This window comes from Mus pahari, chromosome 9 (genome assembly GCF_900095145.1).
Source record: "Mus pahari chromosome 9, PAHARI_EIJ_v1.1, whole genome shotgun sequence".
Classification (NCBI taxonomy): domain Eukaryota; kingdom Metazoa; phylum Chordata; class Mammalia; order Rodentia; family Muridae; genus Mus; species Mus pahari.
The window spans coordinates 10,975,560-11,001,036 of NC_034598.1; the positions used below are offsets into that span (position 1 = coordinate 10,975,560).

General features: G+C 40.7%; 1 pseudogene; it reads left to right on the plus strand.

Annotated features, from left to right (window-relative positions):
* The first annotated feature begins 24,678 nt into the window (after positions 1–24,678).
* On the plus strand, positions 24,679–24,792 carry LOC115064783 (annotated as a pseudogene).
* The last annotated feature ends 685 nt before the right edge of the window (positions 24,793–25,477 follow it).

Sequence of the window (25,477 nt, forward strand, 5' to 3'; positions counted from 1 at the left end):
GTCTGTACACCCCCCACCACACTGCACGTCTGCCCTTCCATGAGCAAAAGTTTCACTCTTGAAATTAGTGGGTGACCTTTCTTGTTTTTCATATACCCCACGAAAGAGACACATTGCTATCAAGCAGTTTTGCGACCAATTTTTACAAGGAAAGAGCCAGTCTCACAGCAAAGCCTGAGCAGTAGTGGCTCCAGGACCGGGCAGAAGACCACCTTTTCACTGCTGACTGCAGGGCAGGCACTCACTTCCTGAACGCTCCCAGCATCACTGTGTCTGCTAAGGTCTTCCCGTAACAAGTCCAAGTGCCATGCGCAGAGACAACTATTCTCTTTCTACTTCATTTCAAGTAGAAGGATGAGCTGCAGTGACCAGAATGTCTGCCCTTCCCTGGAGGCTTGAGACTTGAGACTCATGGCAGAGTCATACTGCCCCTTTCCTCTCAGGAACAGCCCACTGTTTTAATGAGTAGGAGCTAAATAAAACCCTTATCTAGAGAAACCTGGCATGCGAAAGAGAAGAAGACACATCCAGCAGAAGAACTGCTAAACTTAGTCAGAAGAAGGGAAGAACGCAGGATGAACTGCAATCTGTAGGTAGCCAGCCTGACCACTGATCCCCACCAAGGTTCTTTCTGGCTGTCTCCTCTTACAACAACCCTACCTGCCCTGTGCTTCCCTACAAACATACAGAAAGTTCCAGCACTCTTGGCAGCCAGAGAAGGTACCTTGATCCAGATGGCCCAAGGCTGATCTTGTATTTGATTTTTCCAGTGAAGACTCATAACTTAGGTAACACCTCTTTCAACCCTTGCTAACTTTAGGAAATTCAGCCTTGTAGACCCAATGGGAGAAAAAAAATTACTATATTAAGTATTAATGTTATAAAATCCAGCTTAGGAAGTAGCAATCTTATTATATATTTTTCTTTATGGTACAGAGAAACAGGGATTTCATAAAATTCCCCCAAAGCAAAAGCTATGTAATGTATCACATGTAGAAAAATGTCTTTCTAAATATTTTTCTGTAATTATTTTTTAGTCATTTAATTAAGATTTTATTTCTTGTTATCTAGGGAATAATTGATGTTTTTAAAAGGTAAGTCTTTGAGAACTGGGAGGCTCTTACAATGTATTTTGATCATAGTAGTCTTCCCTTCCTGGAGCTATCTCCCTTTTTCTATCCACCCAATTTTGTGTCGAAGAAGAAGAAGAAGAAGAAGAAGAAGAAGAAGAAGAAGAAGAAGAAGAAGAAGAAGAAGAAGAAGAAGAAGAAGAAGAAGAAGAAGAAGAAGAAGAAGAAGAAGAAGAAGAAGAAGAAGAAGAAGAAGAAGAAGAAGAAGACGACTAATTTGTGTTACCCTAACACTGCTGGGTGTGTGTTCGTCCACTAGAGTATAGTCAGTAACATTATTTTAAACTTGTATACAATAAACCATGGTTACCCTAATAAAAATGGGAAGTGAATTGAGGCCTGTATTTCTAATGAACAAATGTTTAAATGTCATGTAGTTAGGAAATCACTTGTATAACTCGCATTCTTTCTCTGTATGTAAGAGTTCTGAATATGTTTTAGGATACTTGTAAATAAGCTGAAAATTTAGATGATATTCCAATTGTAGCATTAAGTAGTAAGACCTTTAAGTAAGGATGTCCAAACATACTGCTGTTTTGCGCTGAAGTTATTATTTTTATATTTTTCTCTCTGGGTAGCCCTGGCTGTCCTGGAACAAGCTTTGTGGACCAGCCTCGCTTCAAGCTCACAGAGAGCCATCTGTCTCTACCTCCCAAGTGCTGGGATTAAAGGCATGCATCACTACCACAGAGCAACACTAAAGTTATTCCCTGAGGACTCAAAGCTCTGCCTGTTTGGAGGAGCTGGCAACTGTGTATGCTCCTGAGGTTCTACTGATTTTTGAGTTAATTTTCTATCCATCTACTTTGCTGAGAGTGCTTACCAGCTGTAGGGAATTCTCAGTGGAAAATTTCAGGTCCCTTATGTATACTCTCAAATCACCTGTAAATAAAGGTCCTTGGGCTCTCTCCTGCCCCAATTTATATGCCCGTGTTCCCTTATTGCTGTGTATAAGATGTCAAGTACTGTATTGAATACGCATGGAAAGAGTGCATAACTGTCTTGTTTCAGTAGAATTGGTTTGAATTTCTCTCCATTTTTTACTTGATTTTGACTACCTTTATTATATTTAGGTCTGTGCCTTGTATCCTGGCTCTCTCCAGGATATTTATCATGAAGTGGCGTTGGAGTCCACCAAAGGCCTTTTCTGCATCCAATGAGATGATCGTGTGGTTTCCTTTTATTTTTTTTTCCTTTCAGTTTATTTATATGTGAACTACATTTATCGATTTGTTAAACCATCCCTGCATCTCTAGGATGAAGCTTGCTTCATCATGGTGAATGGTCTTTTTTGATGTGTTCTTGGATTCAGTTTGTAAGTATTTATTTTTACATCTATGTTTTGAAGGGAAATTGGCATGCAATTCTCTCTCTTAGCTGTCTTTATGTAGTTTGGGTATCAGGGTAACTGTGGCCTTATAAAATGAATTGGACAGTGTTCCTTCTGTTTATTTTTTATGGAATAACTCAAGGAGTATTGGTATTAGCTCTTCTCTGGCAGTCTGGCATAATGTTGTAATAAAACATAGGGCCCTGAGCTTTTAATTAATTATTTATATTTTTGGTTAACAGACTGTTTTCTTTTCTTTTTTAAACTTTTTCACTTTACATCCTGCTCACTGCCCCCCTCCCACTCACCCCTCCCCCAATCCTTCCAACATTCTTCACTCCCCTTCTCCTCTGAGCAGGTGGGGGCTCTCCTGGGATCTCACCTGACCTGGCATTTCAAGTCTGTTCAAGGCTAAGTGCTTCCTCTTCCACTGAGGCCAGACAAGGCAGTCCAGATAGAACATATCCCACATACAGGCTTTTGTGATAGCCCCTACCCCAGTTGTTTGGAACCCATATGAAGACCAAGCTGCACATCTGCTACATATATGCAGGGAGGCCTAGGTCCAGTTCACGTACGTTCTTTGGTTGGTGGTTTAGACTCTGAGAGGGCTAGAAGTTTTCTAATGACTATGATTATACATTTTATTCTAGAGATTTCAGTGTGAATTTAAGCTGTTAGTGTAAGATCTTTCTGGGTTTGTTTGTTGGTCGTTTCCTTTTGTTGGTTTGTTTGTTTCTATGTAGGCATTTAGTGCTATGATTTTTACTTTTGGAACACTCTTCATTGTATCCCATAAGTTTGCACATACTGTATATTCCTTTTCATTCAGTTCTCAAAAGTCTTGAATTTCTTTCTTAGTTTCTGTCTTGACCCATTGTTCATTCAGTAGAGAATTTGTCAGTTTCCATGAGTCTGTAATCTTTCTATGATTTATGTTGTTGTAGATATCTAGCTTATGCCTGTGGTGGTCTGAAAGAATGCAAGGTGCTATTTCTCATATCTGCTGAGACTTGCTTTGAACCCCAGTATGTAGTCAATTTTGGGGAGAGTTCCATGAGGTGCTGAGAAGAAGTTATGTTCTTTTGTTTGGTTGGTTTATAACAGCAGTTAGCTCCAGCATTTCTCTGTTTAGTTTTCTCGGGATGATTTATCTATTGGTGAGAGGTAAAGTCCCCCAATATCAGTGTGTGAGGAATGATGTGTGGTTTCAGTGTCAGTGTTTCTATTATAAACGTGGGTGCCCTTCTGTTTGGAAGATAGATGTTAAGACTTGTGATTGGTGAATTTCTTTGATGAGTAGGTAGTGTCTTTCTCTATCTCTTCGGATTACTTTTGGTTTGATGTTTGTCAGATATTAAAATAGCAACCCAGCTTGCTTCTTAGGTTATTTACTTGAGATATCTTTTTCCATCTTGTTACTCAGAGGTAATACCTGTTCTTGATTTAAGGTGTGTTTCTTAGATGCAGCAGAAGGATGGATCCTGGTTTTGTGTCCATTTTATTCACTGAGACCACTGATGTTGAGATAAATATCAGTACCAATGAGCACTCTTTGTTGATTCTTGTTATTTTGCTGTTGTCATGGTGGTGGTGGTGTGAGTGTGTGTGAGTGTGTGTGTATGTGTGTGTGTATGAGTGTGTGTGTGAATGTGTGTGTATTTTGATTTACTGTTTTAGGATTATTTATTCCCTGTATTTTCTTGAGTGTGGTAAGCATCTTTAGGTTGGAATTTTCTTTTTAGTACCTTCTGTAGGGCTGGAATTATAGATGGATATTCCTTAAGTTTGGTTTTATCATAGAATATCTTATTTTCTCCATCTATTGTGATTGGAAGTTTTGCTGGGTAGAGTATTTTGGCTGTCATTTGTGGTCTCCTTGAGTCTTCAGAACACTTTTCTAGGCCCTTTTGGCCTCTCCATTGAGAAGCAGGGTCTAATCTACCTTTTCATTACTTGGTCTTTCATTCCTTGTAGCTTTTAATATTTTTTCTTTGTTCTGTTCATTGAGTATTTTGAGGAGAATTTCTTTTCTAGTCTATGCTCTTTGGTAGTCTGTATACTTCTTGTACCTTGATAAGCATTTCCTTCATTAGGTTAGGGGAATTTTTTTCTATGATTTTGTTGAAGATGTTTTTTTGTGCCTTTGACTTGGGTTTCTTCTCCTTTCTCTATTCTTATTATTCCTAGATTTGGTCTTCTTATTCTTTCCCAGATTTCCTGAATGGTTTGCGCTGGGGACTTTTTAGATTTAACATCTTCTTTGACTGAGACACCCATTTCTTCTGTCTTGTCTTCAATACCTGAGATTCTCTCTTCCTTCTCTTGTGTTCTGTTGGCGAGGCTTGCCTCTGAGGTTCCTGTTCAAGCTCCTAAGCTTTTACGTCCATGTTTCTCTCAGTTTGGGTTTTCTTTATTTTAATTTTATTTCTACTTTCAGATCTTGAACTGTTTTATTCCTTTCCTTCTACTGTTTGTACTTCATAGGTTTCTTTAAGGAAACCTTAATTTACTCTTAAAGGACATCTCTTCTATTCATGACGACTATTTTAGGGGCTTTGTCCTGTGTTTCAGCTGTGCTGCAGTTTTCAGACCACACTGTAGTAGGGTTGCTGCTCTCAAGTGGAGCCTGTTCTGGCTGTTATCATGTTTTTACCCTGGTGGTTAGGCATTTGGGTTGAGGAGAGTGTATCCAAAGTGCTCATATCTGGTCTTGTCTTTGTTGGATGCTTATTTTGTTCTTTGGTTTCTGTTGCCCTCTCTGATTCTTAGGGTGTGGTGACTGTGTGTTGCCTGGTAGGGAATTCTTATGGTATCCTGCTAGGTGTGGTCACTGGGGGTTCCCAGTAAAACTTGTTTTGAGATATTGGGAGCTGACACTTGGGAATGAGGATGGGCTATGAGAGGAATCTGAGGGTGGGAGGGAAACTGGGTGTTCCACAGGGATCTGCTGATTCCCATGGGAATCAAGGCAGAGGGTGATGAGAGGTGGTGGCAGTTGTCTGCTGCTGAGCTGGGAATGAGACTGGGGGTTGGTTTGGAGGAGACGAGGGATGGGTGAAGATTCGCAGTCAGCCTACCTGCTTCTCTGGCTGCAGTGGCCTTTGGGTTCCCAGGGTATCCAGATTTATTTTTTAAATGATTAAAATCTGAAATACAAGTAAAATATTATAAGCACAAAGAGGAACCATAAGAAAACCATTTTTTTGCACGTGCTGTAAAAGATGGGATTCTGAGCTGCGAAGTGGGGTGTGATTACAGTTTTACAAAGGGTCAGCTGATTAGAAAGGATTTCAGAAAGCTGAGAAATTACAACATTTAAAATCCAAGCCTCTGGCCAGATGGTGTTTTCACAGGTGTTTAAAAAAAAATATGGTTTTTGTTGTTAGCATCATAATGTTATATTTTTCCTTCTCAAGACACACATGATTCCTGCTTTGCTCCTTTAAACTTCACGCATCATTTAGTCAGCCCGAGAAAGGCCCTGACCAAGGGAAAGTCACCTGGCCACACCCCACAACAGGAAAACTAAGAGACATTGTATGAGCCACTTTCCTTCCGCAGCGTGTCTGTTGATTGTTACAGGGATTCACCAGGGCCTGAAACAGTCGGACACCTTATTTTGCAGGAAGTTCTTTCAGAAACTGGCTTTAGGGGCTTAACTGAACTTAATACTGAATCATTTCAGTCAGAGCCCCACCTGTGACTTTTTTTTTTTTCATTCTTACCTGAGCAGGTAAGGCGTAGGGTGTGGCTTGCCCTCTAGGGAACCACAAGCTCTTCTTGAGGATTTCTGTTTAAAAATAATCAAGAGGAATGCTGTAGGCAAATTTTGTGCCTCCTCCTCACTCTGCTTTCTTCTTGTGCCCTGTGGAACTTGTGTTACCTATCTATCTGACAGGCTCCTACCAAGGTGCCGATTCCCTTGAAGCCTGGGGCCATGTCTATGCAAGCTTTATATCCTCCATGTCTAGCACTGGCTAGAGCTGGCTAAATTATTACATCCTTAATTCGATGTATTCCATACTATACTGCTGAAGGAAGTCATCTCTGCTGACTTAACACATATTTCTAGATCATATGTACTTTGATACTAAGAAGGCACAAAGCAGTCTGGGCACACCTTGATGACATGGCAGAGATGAGTAATGTGTCAGCTGTGGGAGGAAGTAGGTGTGGAGAGAGCTTTTGTAGAAGCCTCCCCTCACCTCACCGGCAGGAGGGCTTACCCAAATTCCCTGTTACTCTTATTCACGTAATTCCCCCTCTGACTTTACACAAAACCAGACATTTGTCTGGCACCATCCTTGTCTGTTACACAACCAAGATATATTTTCAGGCAAGCTTTCAATTTCTCCGAGCAAGCAGGTTTTATCTTTCCGTACCTTGAAGGAAAACAAACAAGCAGTCTCATGGGAGGGCTGTAGGTTTGTATATGGTACTCATCAACAAGACCCAGGACAGGGAGCCCCACCATTAAGATGAAGAAATGGGAGCCTGAAGGTGGTTGTCCCATGCTAGATGAGACAGAGCGCCAGGCTTTGAAAGGATGAGACCCACCCCGTCTACCTTATGGTCTTAGCGTGGTCCATGATACCTCATGTTCTTTGGAAAATCATTGCTGTAGTACTGAAGAAGTGGGTTCTTCAGTCAGAAGAAACAGTTCACTGTGAATCAATTTATTCCATCGCTTTGGCCCACAGGGAGAATGCTGGGTGGGACACCGCAGTTCCATGGTGGAGCCTAAGTGTCTTGTACAACAAAGGATGGATTTAAGGATGACCGCAGGAGAACAATACTTCCTTTGTTGTGGAAAACCTCCTCTGATTTTTTTTTCCTCCTGATTGTGGTTGCTGCTAGGGCTGTTTGTTCATGCGAGTGTTTATAACATGCCTTTGCACTTTGTCAGGGAAACTGGCCTTCCATCCTGCCATTTTGCAACAGGACTTCTGACTAAATCTCATGAATCTAATAATAGACATCGTGGCCACCACCTGTGCTTAAAATCATTGCCCCATGGGTGTCACTCCAGTGCCAGCCTTCCTAGGGTGGTACCTACACTCCAATCTGAATGGGCACACCCCCTTCTTAACAACATGGCCATATGTCACTGAAAAGAAGAAAGAAAAAAGAAAACCAAAACAACTTGCCCCTCCATGAACCCCTGTGACTGACACTCAATGAGACACAATGTCAACAAACCTGCTGTTCATCTTTCTAAGCCAGGAGCTGGGCAGCACTGTCTGAATCACCAGGAAATGTGAGGAAAGTGTACTCTATGATTGCTAGGCTTTGCTGTGAAGTGTGCAGTCAGTCTGTCCTGACAACACACCAATAGACTCAGTTTCGTGGATTGTAAGTCAAGTGATTCGCTTTCCAGATAATTGGTACCTAGCTCTGTCAGACACAATTCTTGTGTCTACATCTGATGCTTGACTTGTGAAATAGGCTATATTCTCCAATAAAGAACATGTAGAGACTGCTCCAGGCGATCCAGTACCACGAACACCATGTAACACTTGAGTCAAGCTATTGGCGTTTTCTTGTCCTTGATTAACTACATGAACCTACTTTCTCTCTCTCTCTCTCTCTCTCTCTCTCTCTCTCTCTCTCTTCATTTAGTTGTTTCGTCTATAGAACAATGATTAATTATAATGCATTGACTCCCTTAAGACAATCTTTTTGACTCATGATACCTTAAGTCTCCTTAAACATCTCATTCTGGACTTTCTGTCTTCCTGTATTTCTATATTAACAGTATAGAATTTCCCTGTAGGGCCTTTGGACCTTTCACTGACAATGAGATCTAAGTTAAATATAATCAACCTCCATCTTTGTTACTGTTTCCATTCAGTACCAGTTCAGGTGGACTTGTCACAAAGGAATCATCCTTGGGGAAGGCCTCATGTCATGTCAATGTCATGTCAAGGTTGCCAGGTTAAATCATGTCATGTCAAGGTTGTCAGGTTAAAATATTTATCCAATTGTCTTGGGCAGGCATAATCATTTAAGACTATCCTATCATGGTCCAAAGTGTTAGTGTAGGCATCTTCATTGTGCTACACTTCAAGAAATAACCGAACTCCCCAAACCATATGGTCTCCCCTGTTTCTACTCATTACCCAGATGTAGCTTGCTTTCAGCCCAGCTGGGTACACTGTTTAAAGAGATTTTGGAGATGAAACTTGAAAACAATAACAACCCAAAAAAAATGACTGTTGGGGCTATATTTTAATGATCATCTGCAAATGGTTACTGTATTGAACATGTCATTAATAAACGGAATTGCCCAACAGTCCTTTTAGCTAGCTGTGCTATGTTTCCTGCATGTGCATCTGTTTTTATCACAGCCAGGCATCGTTTTTCAAACATATGGGTCCTGATAAAGAGAACTGGAGTACAAAGAAGCTTACATAAGGTATCACAGCTTTCTCCTTCTTTTAATGTTCTCCTGTCTCCCTCCAGACTGTAGAAGGACAGACTTAAAGCCAATGCTCACGTGCCATGTTTCCCACCAAGGAATATCTCCCCCACCATACCACACATGGTTCTTTGCTTAGATTTGCATGCTGTGCCCACCAAAGATTTTCTTGTCTCCTGTAGCTTTGTGGTTTTCCACAATTTTTATTATAATCTAACACACACTTTTTAATATTTCATTTAACAAATATTTATACTGCATAGTATATACCCAAGATATTAACCCTTAAAAATATTAACCCACCTAATTCCAATAATACTGTGGTGCAAAATATTATGCCCATTTTACAGATGGGAACACTGAACAGATATATGCTTAAATAAACACCCCAAATCCAATGGTAGGAAATGGTAGAATTTATGTTGAACTCAGCCATGAGCTATATTCTGTTCTGATTTTGTTCTATTGAATCCTATCCCAGCAGATTCTATGTTTCCTTTTATACATAAATGTCACTAAGACCCTTAAAGTCCTTTGACAACACAAAAACTGTTTATAATGTTGCTTTGTCTTTGCTCTCATTGTGGTGGGAGAGTACAGTATACATTGTTCATGTCTCCAGTTTGGCTTTGGGCAATGCTGTTAGTATTACATTTGTGGTTATTTAATAAAGAGATCATGGTGAGCTTTCTCTACCTTGGACTTTGAGTAAGACACTGGTAAAAGTTGTTAGCTTAAGGTTGTGTCCATGCTTCAGAGTTGGATCACACGCTTGTGGAAGGAAGCACTAGTTAATTATAAGGAAAACAGATGTGTCTTCCTTCTGTAAATCTGAAGCCTCAGGAGAACGGGGACCTAGATTAGAGGGACGGTGTGAATACTTCTTTCTGAGCTGGAGATGAACTCGAAACAGATTTTGAATAAAGAACTTGGGTGTTTGTGGTAAAAGGAAAATCTCCCCAGCTATGTGGCATTGGAACAAGGGAGCACACGAAGTCTAGGTGGTGGCTCTGGGTGTTCTACTTAAGAAGCAAATGGTATGGCACAGAAGAGAGCCCTGGATATGAGTGTCTAAGTTGAGAGAGGGCTGTGCTCTGCTAAACCCTTCATGGGACCCAGGTTTCTTCCCAGAATTAATGTTGTTGCCATCCTTAATGGAAGGTTGTTAAAATAAATGACCCCATCAAGTAAAAGTTATTTTCATAAAATTACAAAGACATTTGATTTTGTGAGAATTTTTGCTTTCATGGGAACATAGTTCTTTGAGACAGATCTATTGCAAATGATGGAATGAAGAAGTAAATAAGAGAATAGGCTATTTTCTGTTAAGCCAGAGTTTTACAATAAATATGATAAAACACCCCTGTCCCCACACTTTACTTTTGGAAATACAGATTTTATTAGCAGGAAAATATTAATGAGAAATTATTAATATCAATGTGTAATGACTTTTAAGTTATGTTAATGATTTATTAAATATATAAACACACACTAAAAAAATCAAAGTTTCAGTTTCTAGCATCACTAAGTGCTAGTCATATAAACTGAAAATGTGTTGGCATTATTCAACAGTTACCAAGTTATGAGCAGACAGTTCTAAAGTTTGAAAGCTGATATGCTAAGGATACTGTCTTTGAGTAATTCCATGTAGTTCAGTGCTATAACTGGATTTAAGATGGAAAAGGAAAATAGATTGTTGGGTTCTACTTATGCTTTTCTATGTAGCTCCTTGGCTGCCTAAAACTAAAGAGCACCAAAGGTATGGGAATCAAGACACAAAGGCCTAGGACATAAGCCCTTGATAAGCTGTTGCTGCTCACATTGTCAAGCCTAAGCTCACCATGGGGACATACATACATGTGTGATTACCAGGAGGTATGGTTCATCAGGGGCTGACAAAATTATATCTATCTCAGGTACATTTAGAAAGTGAACTATGATTTCATTTCTACTAGAGACTGATATTCTGAGCTGGAAGGATACAAAAAAAGCATTACATGATGCTACATATTTCATTTTATTTCTCATGATATATTGGACATGAGTGAACTAATTTTTTTCCTAAAATATCAACTCCACACTATGAAATATTATTAAGTTAATAGTAGTTAAATCAACTCATAATTTACCATAAACTGACTACTTTTCTCCTAAGAAAAGTCATAAGACAGTAGCAGAAATTCTGTCCAATACTTTTCCCCAAATTTTGTCTAGTTTGAGCTTCTGTTCGACTTTGAAGACACGTGAAAGATAAGTACAGCTGAAGAACAGGAACTGGCAGGAATTGTGACCTGAAGGATGCTACCAGCTAAGAATGTTGGTGCTGTTACTGACAATTAATTCTTATCTGCTGAGTCCCACCACAGAGACTAGAACATTCATCAGGCACAGGGTGGACTGTGTATTCTGTAGGTGAAACTGGAAAATAAAGCTATAAAAATACAAGTTTCAATCTGTGTTATAACATGACAATAATATGGCAACACTGGTGTTTCATAACATTGAGACTAAAAAAAACTAAGACCATGTTAGGGACCAGAGAATGGCTGGGTGGGGCAAAGTGCCTGCTGTTAAGTATGACAACCTGAGTTTGGCTTCTGAGAAAGGTTTAAACTTTGTTGATCAGAAGGGTAACTTTTCTGCTATTATTGTCAGGTAATACTTTCTGATAGCTTTCTACTGTTTAACAAGAAACCTTGTGGTTTGTTGCATTTAAAAACATGTATACACCTGCTTCCATGGGTTTTCTGAGCGAATGAAGAGGTTAACTTATTTTAAGAATATTTTGGAACAGTACTTCATCAAAGAATTAGAATACAAATTTTAAGAGGAGCATAGAAATGTTTATTGCATATTTCTATTTAATAAATTCTCATTGGGAATGGCACTAGGAAACATTGGAAATTAATAAAAAATGTCATTGGTACCTGCACAGAAAAACAGTATTCAGAGTAATAGGAAGAATGTAGTTGAGTCTCCATACATTTGTGTCTGGATTTGTGAAGTCTTAGCTACAAAACTTTGAATGTGCTCTCAGTAGTCACAGATTTCTCTGCTCCTGGGGTCTCACACTAGATGAAGTGAAGACACGGGTACTAGAAGTTTTGAAAATGCTTTATAAGGCATAGAACACTAAACCCACACTGTGTCCCGAGTGCTCTGGGGTACTACTGTTGATGTATTGTCAATAGGGAAGCTCCGTGGTAAACACTCACTCCACGGAAGCCACGGAAGTATCTGTGTTACTTAGCAGGTTTTAGAGACTTGTACACTCCATAATCTTTTAAAAGATACTGTGAATGACATGAACCCAACTGGAACCTTGTAACAGAAATAGAGACGACCTGCCAGATTCCCACTCTTACCTCCCCTACGGTCTTCTGCAAACACAGACACTGACCTTACTTACATAGCACACTTCATACATCTGATTTGTTCTCCATGCTTCCAACGCAGCCTTTGCCACATCTCTAGAGAAGTCATTTTAACACTTGTGATAGATGTGCAAACAAGCCGAAGAGACTGAGTTCCTCAGCCAGAAACACACAGCTTAGTGGCCAGTGGTCAGTGCCCATCTTGCATACATGTCCTTGTCTGGAGCCTGAGGGATGCAAAAGGGCTGTGCCTCTTCTGTATAATTCTCTATGTTTTAAATGTACACATTTTAAATGGGGTCCTTGCAATAGTGTTCAATTACTTGAGGACGAAGATGCTGGATGGGATTGAGATTGGACAGCACTTACCTGACAGCGTCACTACACCCTTAGTACTCTGGGTGTGCATTCTTGGAGCCGGCATTTGGCTATGCCAATCTTTGTGTTGTAGAACCAACTAAGTAGTGGGGAAAACAAAACAAAACAAAACAACAAAAAACAAACAGTCTTTCTAAGTGCAAAGTGTTGCACAGGTGTTTTTTGTTTGTTTGTTTGTTTGTTTTTTATATGAATAAAAAGTAAGAGAGAAATAAAATGCCCAAATAAAACTTCAACCTCTTCTTTTCAAGGAAAAATAATTAATTCATGATGTGGTAAATTGCCTCCATTACCATGACACCTATGGTTTCATAAACACAATAGGTGAACACTTGAAAGAATGTTTGTTCAAATGCTTAGCCTTGCAGCTTCCCAATACTGTAATGATGACTTGTTAATAGGGAGCCAGAATTTGCCAGAACGCAAACCTTTCTGAATGTTGTGGTATCACTCAAGGAAGTTGACTACGTGCCTCGGGTGGCTCCTGCTTCCTGCTTTGTCACCTGTCACTCTCCCTCTCCTGGTATCTTGCCCTTGGGTCAGAATTAACCACCTGCAGCTATTTCCACAAACATTTGCTCACGTGTTTCTGCTCCTTTGTTGGTCTGTTTTTACTACTGTTCACTCGACGGTGTCCAGTAGAACCGTCTGTGCTGATGGATGAAATGCTATTTGTCTGTGTCAGCGTGGTCAACTGAGCAAAGTGTAACTGAGAAACGATGATGTGTATCTTGCCTAATTTTAATTGACACAAATAGTGAGTAGCTAAGGTGTTAGACAGGAAGTACATCTTGGTGGTGTTCTCACCTGTCTTTGCTTCCCTCGTCTGAAATGGTAACGCAGAGCCACCTACTCATTCTTCAAGATGCACTTGGTAAGCATCCTGGGCCTTGCTGCGTCTTTTCTGTTTCCCACCACAAGTACAGATCTCTTTCGACTATCAAGGAACTTCACGTGGCCTTCTCTTTGTTCACTTTGCAGTCATGGTCGAATTGCCGTAATATCGAAGAACAAATACTCCAGGAACCAAGAAGCCTGTTGGACGGGATTGGGGTGAATAGTAAATTACTGCCTTAGAATATACACCTGGGCATCTCAAGCTCCTCACCTCTTCTCTGTCTCAGACAGGGAGGAGTCAATGAACTGAATGTCTTCGCTGGTGAATCTTAAACGGAAAGTTTATGGACAACCAGCAGCATGTCATCTGTCCCCTTGTCCTTAACCTATGGAAACTTTTCTTCTCTCTCTTTCTGTTTCCCTGAGGATGTTTAGAAGCACTAAGTCTTCGTCCCTTTTATGGAAAAGACTTTTATCTGACCTGTTAGTGCCAATATAGATCTCTAAATCCTTTGTGAAGACAGTGAGAGTGCTTTATCAATGAAAATGTGAAAATTACGATATTTTCGCAAAAATACCAATAATGGCAATATAGGAAAATTTAAAGAACTCCTGCCTGCTTTATCATATTGGCATCTTACCCATCTCCCGTAATGCAAGAAGGGGAGGGCATTTTTATGCCTTGTAAGTTTACCATATGGTTCATTAATACGTGAGACACAAATTCAAACAGCATGCCATTATATGCAGCATTCAGAAAGATGCTTTTGTACTAAAATAATAGATTTGGACTACTGACACTCAATTAAAATCATGTATATTTAGTTTATGATTAGCAAGTCTTAAATTGCCTTTTTTCCTGAAAAAATATTATATCCAGACGTTTGAAAGTCTCTTCAAATGGTTTTATTTAGTATCAAAGAGTTTTCACTTAAAAATGTTAACATTCAAATTAGTCACAGCACAAGTGGTTGGAAAAGATACAGCAGGAATCTTGTCCAGGGAACAAATAGTTTCTAGTTCACCAAGTCGAGCAAGATGAACTTGAAGACAAGTTGACTATGGACGTCCAGGTGGAGTTTCTGGGACGTAAAACTGACATTGTCATTGGCACTTTGAGTCATTCAGGGTGCACTAGAGCAAAACTGGCTCCACAGCATGTCCTTGTGACTCAGCCTAGTGGCAGCCTTTGGTCAACGAAGGGAGGGTGATTCTTCAGCTGGAAATGCTAATGATGGAAAACCCAGCTACTAATGGTGCCAAGAGGACAATTCATTAATTTTTTTATTACTATTTTCTCTCAAACTCTCTAAAGTCTGACCTACTCCTTTAAATTAATAACTTTTAGCTGTCTGTCACTAATTGAGTACTGGAAAAAAGGGCCGGTCCATTCATTCTGAGAATTTACTGTTGACTAGGGGGTTCTTCTAGGCCTTAAACTAACCTGATGGCTAAGACTAACCATTTGCTTTCACGGAGCTTATTCCTTGGTGGGGAACCTAGACAGTAGGTTTTTTAAAAGTTACTTTATACTGACAACAATAATTAGAGGGTAAAGTTAGGTCAGGGCCGTGCATAAGAACAACAGACTGGCAGCGGAGACACAGGAAGTTCATAGAATGGAAGCGGTACGGCAAGGAAGTCCTCAAAGTCATCAGCAGGAGGAGGACTTTGCTTAGGTGGCTGGCATCAGGCCCTGCGTGTAAGTGAAGTGGGGATTCTCTGACGGGTTGGAGAGCCTAGTAATCTGACTGGTCTGTAACATTTCTCTCTGGCCACTGCGAGGGAAAGGGTGCAAACAGAAAGAGAAGTTGGAAGGCTGACTAACTAACCCGGAGGCTGATGGTTTAGATAAGGGTGATGTGGGGAGAGGTGAAAAGCAGCTGCACATGGTGTTTACTGTAGAGATAGAACCTTAAGGACTTGCTGAAGGATTACATACAAGGTGGCTTGGAAAGTTGAAGTCAAGGACCTTTTAACTCAGGTACTGGCCCGGGTAACTAAAAAGGCAGAGATTGACAGAAATGCTATTTACTAAGATAAATGAGCATTAGTGACCATAACCAACAGTGACTCCCTCCCTGGATCCCAGTCTTCTTGTTCCTGCCTTACCATGTCATCTCAGCAGCCTTGAGCATGCTCGGTGGAGGCTTCATTTTATTTAGTATATCTTTTTCCTGGTGGCTTGCTTGCACGGAGTGCATGACTTGTGTTAAGGGAGAAGTGGAACAAACCTATTTCAATGACAACACTCTTGGAAAGCTCTCAATAAACCAATGAGGGAGGAGTATTCCAGAGCTCCGTTCCAAAACTGAAATAATATACCGGGTCAATGAGTTGTGTTTTTAAAATAACAAAGAGAGTCAAGAATATACTAACTGATCCCTGCACACCAAGGAGATAAAATACTGAAAGTAAAAAAAAAAAAAAAAAAAAAAAAAAAAAAAAACCAGGAAATAAGCAATAACCACTTATAACACAATATCACAGTGTTTAAAATGTTCTGTTTTAGAAAAAGGAAGCATTCCTACAGTCTACTGAGTATGTAACATCTGTCCACCTTTAGAGACAAATTAGAGGTATAATAGCATAATGAAATGGGTTAAAGTTGAACTCAGGTGTGCCTTTAGGCTCACAGCGAAAGCACAGATAATCTCCCTTAATTTCACCAGCTGCTGTAAGTCCTACAAATCACAAGGCCTTCACCTTTATTTTGCTGGGTTCCTTGTAAAGCTCTGCTTGAAAAGAAGACCCATTTCATTGATAAAGAGGGAAGGAATCCGAGTGAAAAATTAAAAATATTTAAAAATGAAAAAAATTAAAAAGAAGAAAAAGTGGAGGAGTTATTTTGTCCTCTTACTCACTCAAAAGATTATAAAAAGCTAAGGAAATGTTTTAGTCTAAAAACATTTCCAAATTACGGAAGATAAACAGTTTGAGTCTTTGGATTAGATGGTAACAGATCACAGTGTGGTGACTGAAAATACAATTAAAGAGAAACTGTGTTACTAGTGTCTTCTTACACACTCCAGGGCAGATCGCTGATATACCTACAAGTAACAATTGAATTCAATGCCTTGCTTTGTCCCAGAGAATATTTTAGAACTGTTTTTTTTTTTTTTTTTTTTATAAAACTAGAATTTTGTTTTTGTTTTATTTTGTTTTTTCTTGTTTGAGACTCAGCAACTGCTAATCTGTTGATTCTAAAACAAATAAATCTCCAGTGTTCCCATGTGGACTCTTGTCTCCATTGGCAGCTCTTGTTCTTCCTTGTTAGGGCTGTCCCTCTATCCCACCAGAAAACATGCATCCCCTTACCTTGGCCTGGCACAGACACTGCAAGTATGTCCTTTGTCTTCATAATTGGAACTCATCTGCATCAAGGATTTTTGTTTGGTGGAAGCAGCAAAGGAAGCACTCTTGTGATGATGTCCATAAAACCATGCTCCTTGAATCCCGTGAACTTCCATGACTAAATAAAACCTAGCTATATGCAGCTGAGCCGGTGCTCTGCAGGTGATATTAGAGTCATGCACGCAAGGTTAGTTAGTATCTTGCCTATTGGTCTTTAAAAGCAAAATTAAAAATATAAAGAAATATGAAGTGACGCCTTTGTCATAGGAAGACAGGGGTGAGCTTAGGTGAGTGATGACAGAAGTGGTACCAGGAGGGCGGGCCCTACTGAACAGGATTCTACTGTAAGGTCAAACTATATAAGTCCAATCATCAGTCTGTCTGTCTGTTTGCAATTATTTCTCTCTAGAGGAAGTGATATTTGAAATAGTTTAACATGACTAGAAATCCTGTGTTCTGGAAAGAATTGTGTCAGGAATGAGTGAGCTTTGCACAAGAAGGAAGAAGGGTACTTAAACATGGTGATGTGAAACACCCTCCCATGTAGATTCAGAAAGTCCTTTATAGATGGACTGAAGACCAAAGCTCATGGCTAAGGGGAGAGCAAAAAAAGTAACAGTAGAAGTAGTGTTTTGGAGGGAACTGTTCTACATCAACTGAACCCTAACTTAAAGGACACATTGTACATCCACTACCCAGGTTTGCTTTGTGAAATTTCCATGCCTGCTTACAAGGAGTGAGCTCAAAATGAGAAGCTCATATGTCCTCTCTTTCTGAATCAAGATGACTCTCATCTTTAGGAATGCGGATCTGAAATCCAGAGACCGTCCTCGGACTAAGATGGGTTGTATCAGGGCAACTGGTCGGCGGTATCTGAGTTGAGTTGGGTGCATGTGGAAATGTGGACGCAAAAGGAAAGTTGAGACTGAGGGACAGAGAGAGCATACAGGAATCGAGATGGGAAATAGAAAGCCTGGGCCAGCTGAAAAAGAGGAAGATTCCTATAGGTAGTAAAAAGCAACAGGTCAACGGAAGTGGCAGATGTCACCTACCATCTCGGTTTCATTAAAAGGAGCTAAGTGATATCGAGTCCAGATCTGCCTTTGAGGAGGGTCATATGTGGAGGTATCGCATAGAATCTGTCAAAGATTTAAAACATGCCTACAAGTTTTCCCCTTGCCCCATTGGAAGTAAGGCTGTGTTTCATCTGCTGATGCCAGGGTGTGCTTGGAATGGCCTTAACTAAGACACATCATGATATAGGGCTCCTGAAGCTTAGTTATTAAATGTTCTTTTTTTGTCCCTCCTGCTTATATTCTTCTTTCTCCTCCTCCTGATTCTTTCTTCTCCATCTTCTTTTCCCTCTTCATTTTGAGACAGAGTCTCACTATGTACACCAGGCTGGCCTTGAAGTCAAAGCAATTTTTGACCTTAGTCTCCTAAATGATGAGATTTTTGGTGTGTGCTACCTCTCCCAGCTAGTGTCCTGAATCTTTCTCTTGGTTCTTACTTCAGTGCTTCCTCTCAGAAAGACAGGTTCCATAAGTGAGTCTTAATGGGTCTGAGACCAGCATACTTGAGACACGGTGTGTCTGTCCTGGAATCAGTGCTCCAAAAAAAAGAACTCAGAGTCAACACTGAATGTCAACATCAGCTTCAGGAATGAGCCAACCTGAATGTCTTTTCTTCACAAAACAGCATCTCTAGCCAACATCTTTCTGCAACCACATAAATAACTGGGCAAGAGCTTTTGGCACCCAGATTCTGACCTAGAAAACCATGAACAAGAGAGAGGGTCTGCTATTGATCATGCAACCAACAGTACCTGGCACAGTTGGCTTAAGCCAGAGATAACATCTTCTTGCCATCAGCAAAGATGTGTAGTGGGCAAGTGCCTTATCATTCTTTGTGCTGAAGGCCACTCAATTGGGGTGCTATAAGACTGGCTAAGCAGGCCAAGACTAAATTTGGACTAAGTGTATGAAGTAGCTGATACCTCCTGCTTCTATGTCATCAGTTATGCACCCACCTGTCTTCCCACAAGCTTATAGGGGGAATTGCTTTTTGGGGGTGGGGAGGAGAATAAGAAAACTCGTGAGAGTACACATGGACGAGTAAAATGTCATCACCACTACTGGGAACATTCAGGCAAATGCCTCGGCACAGCGCTGGGAACTGTCAGAACAGGGAGGCCTGGGAACGGAAGAGAAGGACCATGGGCTGTGCTGCCTTGACCGTGTGCCAGCCACCTTGGTCTTCAGAGGAAGTGGGAATTCCAAAGCCCCTCAAGCTGAAACACATGACTTCTCCAAGACAACTGCTTCATTGGTGCCCAGCTGTATCAGATCGCCGCCTCCGAGGATGCTATTTCATGACTTGCTTGTGGATTCATGGAATCAGTTATCCAGCCTTTGAAGAGCACAATGCTAAATGGACTGCTATCTAGATTTAGTGCAAACGAAGCAATGGATGTTCAAAAGGAGTCCTGCTGGGTGTGATGGCACAGGCCTGTAATCCCAGCGCGTGAGAGGTGAAGACAGAGCAACACAAGTTCAAGTCTACCCTTAGGTACAAGGAGTTTGAAGCCAGTTTGGGATATACGAAGCTCTGTCTTAAAGTCCAAAATGCAAAAAGAAACAAAACAAAAATAATCCCAAAGGGATGCTATCTGTTCATTTTTCTAATTCTAGGTTCCCACAGGCAAAAGGCACCAGGAACCAGGCTGTATGTCAAAGTAGGAAGCCTCCTGCCCTTGACCGTGACACACAAATGGCCCTCCCAAGGCCAGCTGGTGACCACAGTAAAACTGGTTTCAGTTCACCATGTATTGTAGCCAGTTACATGAAGCTCGAAAGCTAGATCTGTATACAGCATATAGGCATTTTAAAATATTGATAATGAGTTTAGGAATTTAGTTTGTGTGTATATGTGTGAATCGCTTTGTAGTGTGTGTGTGTGTGGTCACCCTGTGAACCCTTGGGATGGAACAGAGCTAGGTCATCAGGCTTGGTGGCAAGCACTTTGCCTGCTAAGCCATCTTGTTGGCCTTGAATTTAAGTTTTTATAAAACACCCTTTGTTCTGTTTGTATTGTTTTGTAGTCCAAAATCCAGCCAGTGGAAGTTAGTTTGCAGCAACTCTGAATCCTGTCTAGATTAACACTCGTGGATTCTTTAAATTGTATTCTGTTGAGTGAGCCTACCAGAAAGCAATGTATGAAGACTATATTATTGTGGCTTCTTACAGAAACATCACTAGCTTGGCTTTAATTTGATGTCTTTGGTTCCTATCAAAGATCAATACTCATTTTGCAGGACAATATTTCGATGTAGAAATATACACGGGGGAATTTCAACTAGAACTTTGTAGGCAGGAGTCATCTGTCTTTCCAGACAAGAGCGTGTGTTCCCTTTCACCAGATAATTAGGAGTAGAGCGTGCTTCCTCATTTGGCTTAACTTCTAAGAGACACGGGGTTGGATACAGCATTCAAATAAAAATATCCCCTATTCCTGGTACTGTGAACTTTCACTTTCTCTAACGCCAATGTTCTCTAAGTTTCTTCTGTTATACATTCCCCTGCTTCGCATGTACTATGTGTCGAATCTTTTGGGGACATGTGGTGACTTGAGCATACATTATATGAAACATTTAGCAAGTAGCAGGTAGTTTGTATGGCATCAATTTCTGAGCCCAATACGCTTTTCATTTTAATTTTTGTCTGGGGGGGGGCAGTATCTCTGTCCCCATCAAGTGCAGCTGAATACCGTTCAGAAAAAAGCCCCCATTTGCCATCAATTCAGTTTTCCAAGTGGGACTTTCCTGATGGGGTTTTCTTGAGTCTTTACTCATCCTTCTCTTTCCTGACTGCCCCACCCCCTTCCTCTAATAATTTAGAGTTCTCTTTCCAGAAATATCAGCCAGGCGGTACAAGTTTTTCAGTGCTTCCTATTCTAGTGACGTAAAAACACCCACAAACATTTTCTGCTAATCCTGAGAAAAACAAAGATCAACGTGTCAGCAATGCTTGCTGAGGCTAGATCACGCAAGACAGATCCACTCATGCCTACCGGGAATACGACTGCTGTTGTCTGCACTGTCCTGAGCCACAACAGGCTAGCTTTTGCTTTTCATTGGATGGGTACAAGCCCAGAGAAATGTAATTATTTAAAAATATCAAAGATACTTGTTTTGGTTTGGGGAGCTAGAATTTATATCTCAAAACAGCCCCGGTTTTCTCAGAATTTGTCATTACCAAAGAAGCAAGACTCTTTCGGTTTTCTCTCCTCTTCATTTTATGCTTATGCATATTAGGTTCTAGTGTTGTATTTACACAAAGTATTCCTTTTGGAATACTGTATCTTTGACAGAAACAGGAAGGGCAAGACACATTTGTATCTCATCATTATCGATTTAGCTGTGAGGGAGACAGAAAGTGGCACATTTTGTCACAGTCTTCTGGACTAGCCTTTATAGCTTGTCCTATAGCATGGACAAGAGCTATGGACTTGCAAGGAACCCTCCACTCCTACCCCCATCTGGCAGTTTGTGAAGGATCCTACTTTTTTGATTCTGTGTCCTGAGACCTATTTGAAAGACACAAGACAGTAAGATGGACAGAATCCAGCTTCCCTCTTACTAGCTTCCATAAACATGGTTGGACACACAGGCACATCCCATTTATGTGCACCTATCTATTCTTCCTAAAGCTGATGAACCCATAGGATGTCCATTCTAGGCACATGACCTAGAATTCAATATGAAAGAAGAAAGAAAACATCCAAGTTGTGGAAAGAATAGTCCTGGTTCCCTGAACCAATCCAGGATTAGAGATAACTCATGGTGTTGGATGAACCGTCACTGAATAGCTATGGCCGGGTGTGGTAAATGCAGCGAGGTATTAGTGGATATGGTATTAATGGATCTTCCTTTGAACCTCTCATGCTGACGTTTATTTTTTATTCTGTCTTAGACCTGGAGTTCCCCAAACCTATGTGCTGAAAGCTTGGCCCCCAGATGGTGGTGCTGTTTCAAGGTGGTGGTGACTCCACGATGGTAGAACTGGGAAGGAGGCACTAGAGGTGGGCCTTTTTGTTGTTGTTGTTGTTGTTGCTGTTAAAAGCTTACAAATTGTTTTTTTCTTCACATTTAATATTTTATGTTTTTTTTTATTTTTTAACAATAAGTTTTTATTGTTTCATACATGTATATAGACAATACATAGAGTATGCGTTTTGATCACACACTCACTACCCGTCTGTTTCTTCTGAGCTCCTTCTTGTCTCCAACATGTCTCTGAAGGTTATATTTCACCCCCTCCTCCCTACCGTGGAATGAGCAGGCTAATCTGCCCATGGTCTCCATTGTCATACCATTGTGTCTCCTGTCAGGAGCAAAGCAATGAACCAGCTTGCCTTGCACTAAATGAAGCCTCTGCAACCACACACTAAAGCAAAATCTTCCTTTAAGTTGATTTCAGTCATGCATTCTGTCACATTGTCACAAAACTGACTAATGCTGTTTTAGAATTTAAATTGGGTGACTGTTGATTGGGGCTTTTGTTTTGAGCAAAGTAATTAGTTTACTTAACTATACTAGGTTAGGACTAATTTCTTTGTTGTTGTTGTTTTGTTTTCTGAGACAGGAGCTCACTATGTAGCCCTGGCTGTCCTGGAACTCACTATGTAGACCAGGCTGGCCTCAAATTCACAGTTATCCACTTTTGTCTATCTCCCAAGCACTGAGATCAAAAGTGTGCTGACTAATTTCTGATATGGCTTAATCAGAGATTTTAATATGACTTATTATTCCATATCACTTTGGAAACTGCCTTTGAGTGATGGGCCGGGGATGCCATCCTTCAAGGTTTACAATCTTAGAAGGTGGAAAACTTCTCTCTCGAGAAATGAAGCAAGACCTGCTCATCTTGAATCATCTCATCCTTTAATACAACAGAGGTCTACATCCTGACAACATGCCCATCTCTAAGTAGGATACTGGGACCACTCCCAAGGAGTAGAGAGAGGTCCATTGTCAGAAAAAGAAGATTTTGTTCCTAGAAATTCCAAAGTCATTACTGCCCAGATCATCACAGTTTGTGAGCACTATGCTGAATGTCTGAAGACCTGCTCCCTCTCTGCTTCCATTTTGCTGTTATTTTGTATAAGCTAATCTTCCACGACCCAGACGTCTTAGCCTTTCAATTAAGAACACGGTTATGCACCCACATTTCATTGAGGCCATGGTGTGGAGGATATAGAAACAACAAAAATGTAGAGTCTACTATTATCATCTCTACCGCAGACACCTGGCTATTGCCAGGCCATCTGTTTACAGAACTTAATTTGCAAGGTTCTAAAAGGGAAGGTGATTGCTCAAGGTTCAAGCTCAAGAGCAGCTGCCAACCCTTCCAGGTGTTCAGGAAGTACATCTGCTTCCCACCTGCTTCACGCGAGCAGGGCAGAGAGAAGGCAGTGTTCCCTTCAGCTTCTTAATCATGATCAGCAACCTCTCTCCGACACAGCTCTGAAGTGTCCAGCTCCTATTCATGGACGCCTGGCAATGGAGACTTTCAAACACTGAAGCATTCGAAACATTCATCCTTTTATCCCTAAAACCCGATCACTGCTTCCAAAGCTCCAGCCACACCTGCTGTTGATCCTGTGTTCATGTGGTGATGACTCTTGCCTGAAGTTCCTGGCATTTCCTTTGACACATCAAAGTGAAACTCCTAGAAGACAAAAAACAATGCATCTGTTGTTAGATGAAGAGCACCTCCATTTCAAGGTAAAAAAAAAAAAAAAAAAAAACCTCTAACACAAGGTTGAGGTTTTTTTTGAAGTCCTAATACCTAGTTGTCTAAATTTGGGGGTTAAGGACTGCTGAATGGATACTGGTGACAGTTCAAGCTGTCACTCCAGCAAAGCCACCCCTTTCAAAAGGGACAATGTGATAGAACTCTACAAAGAAGTTAAAAGTCCAATTGAATCCACAAAGACATCCGCCCCTCCAGAGGAATTTAGTTGCCCGCAAAATCAACTGGTCACGGGGTTCCCTGAATTTCAGGGTTTCTACTTCTCTTCTTCTCCCTCAAAGTCTTAGCTCTGGCAGTTATGTCTCCCAGCTGTGTGTCCTCTCCTAACTACTTTCAATGTTTCCTTTCTCTAAGCTGTCTTTTCTCTGCAGTGCTTCCACATGAAAACATCTGTCTGTGGCCTTACATAAAAACATCTGTCTGTGCCCTTACGATCTGGCATATCTTTAAGATCATCCACTAAGCCAATCTGTCTTAGCTTTCTTAGCTGTTACTTAGTTCAAAGAATCAATCAGGGATTGAGTGCCTTGAAAAAAAAATTTTATATATATATGGCTTTGAATAGAGACTGCTGCATAGGAGCCTGTGATTCTGTGTTGGCTGCATACATGTGAGCTTTTCCCCATGAGAGCCAGTGTAAATCCCCTACCATCTTCTGATAAGATGCAGCTCCTGTGTGTGGCACGTGTGCTCTCAGACCCCAAGTCCTTGCTCTGCTTACCCTCTCCTCTTCCTGCTCCGTCGTCTGTGTTTTGTCCACAGGTAGCACAAGGCATTATCTGCCAATGAGATGACTCTTTCACAGTTCTCTCTAGATCCTCTCTGAATGAACATTCACTGTCCTCCTTCCCATTCTTCGAGGCCAAGTGCCAGTGAAATTTCTTCCCAACACTCAAAATGTCCTTCTTGTATTGTCAGAGAAGTATGGTTGGGGACATAGCTCAGTAGTGGAGCATTGGCCAAGACCCTAGGTTCAGTTCCCACTAACACTCATATGCAAGAAAAGAAAGCCATCATGGTATTTTTTTAAATGTAAATTAATGTGCTCTCTTCAACAGCACGTATACTAATGAAAAAGGCTGGAATGGTACAGAGAAAATTAGTATGGCCCTTGTACAAGGATGACATTCAAATTCATAAAATGTTCCCTAAAAGTATGTGAATTACTATTGTTTATTAGATTTATAGAATGTACCTGGGATTTAATTACTTCATTTAACCTTCACAACAAAAATATAATTTTCATTAGGTGAGAAAGATGAGCCCACAGAGATGAGGTTACCTATTCTGTAAGGAAGTGGCTATGTCAGGAGTCTGTAGTACACAGTTAGCTGACAGATGCTCTGCTCTTCTCCGTTCTTGCCTTTGTAATCACTATATGGATGTCTCTTCTATAACTATTTAATATACTTGCTTTGTTTTTCAATTCTTAAATACCAACTATGTGTGATTTTTGTTTTTTGCTTTTTGAGACAGGGTTTCTTTGTGTAGCCCTAGCTGTCCCAGAACTCCATCTGTAGACCAGGATGGCCTGGGATTCACAGGTATCTGACTCCAGAGTGCTGAGAATAAAGGCATGTGTCGCCACCACCCGGCTATGTATGACTCTTGAAATCCATTTTGGGGAAAATTGATTCATTGTGAAAGCTAGTCAGTCTTGAAAAGAATGAAATAGAATTTTTTTTTTTACAAGTGTGGTCAGATGCATTTTTAAAGAACTACATATTGCCACGTATGGCTTTGTGAAAGGGACAAGATGCACTTCTTCAAGCTTCCTGAAGGATGCAGATGATAATGATTGGCCTCTCAGGGCTGCTTGGTGGGCTGGACGAAGTGGGCTC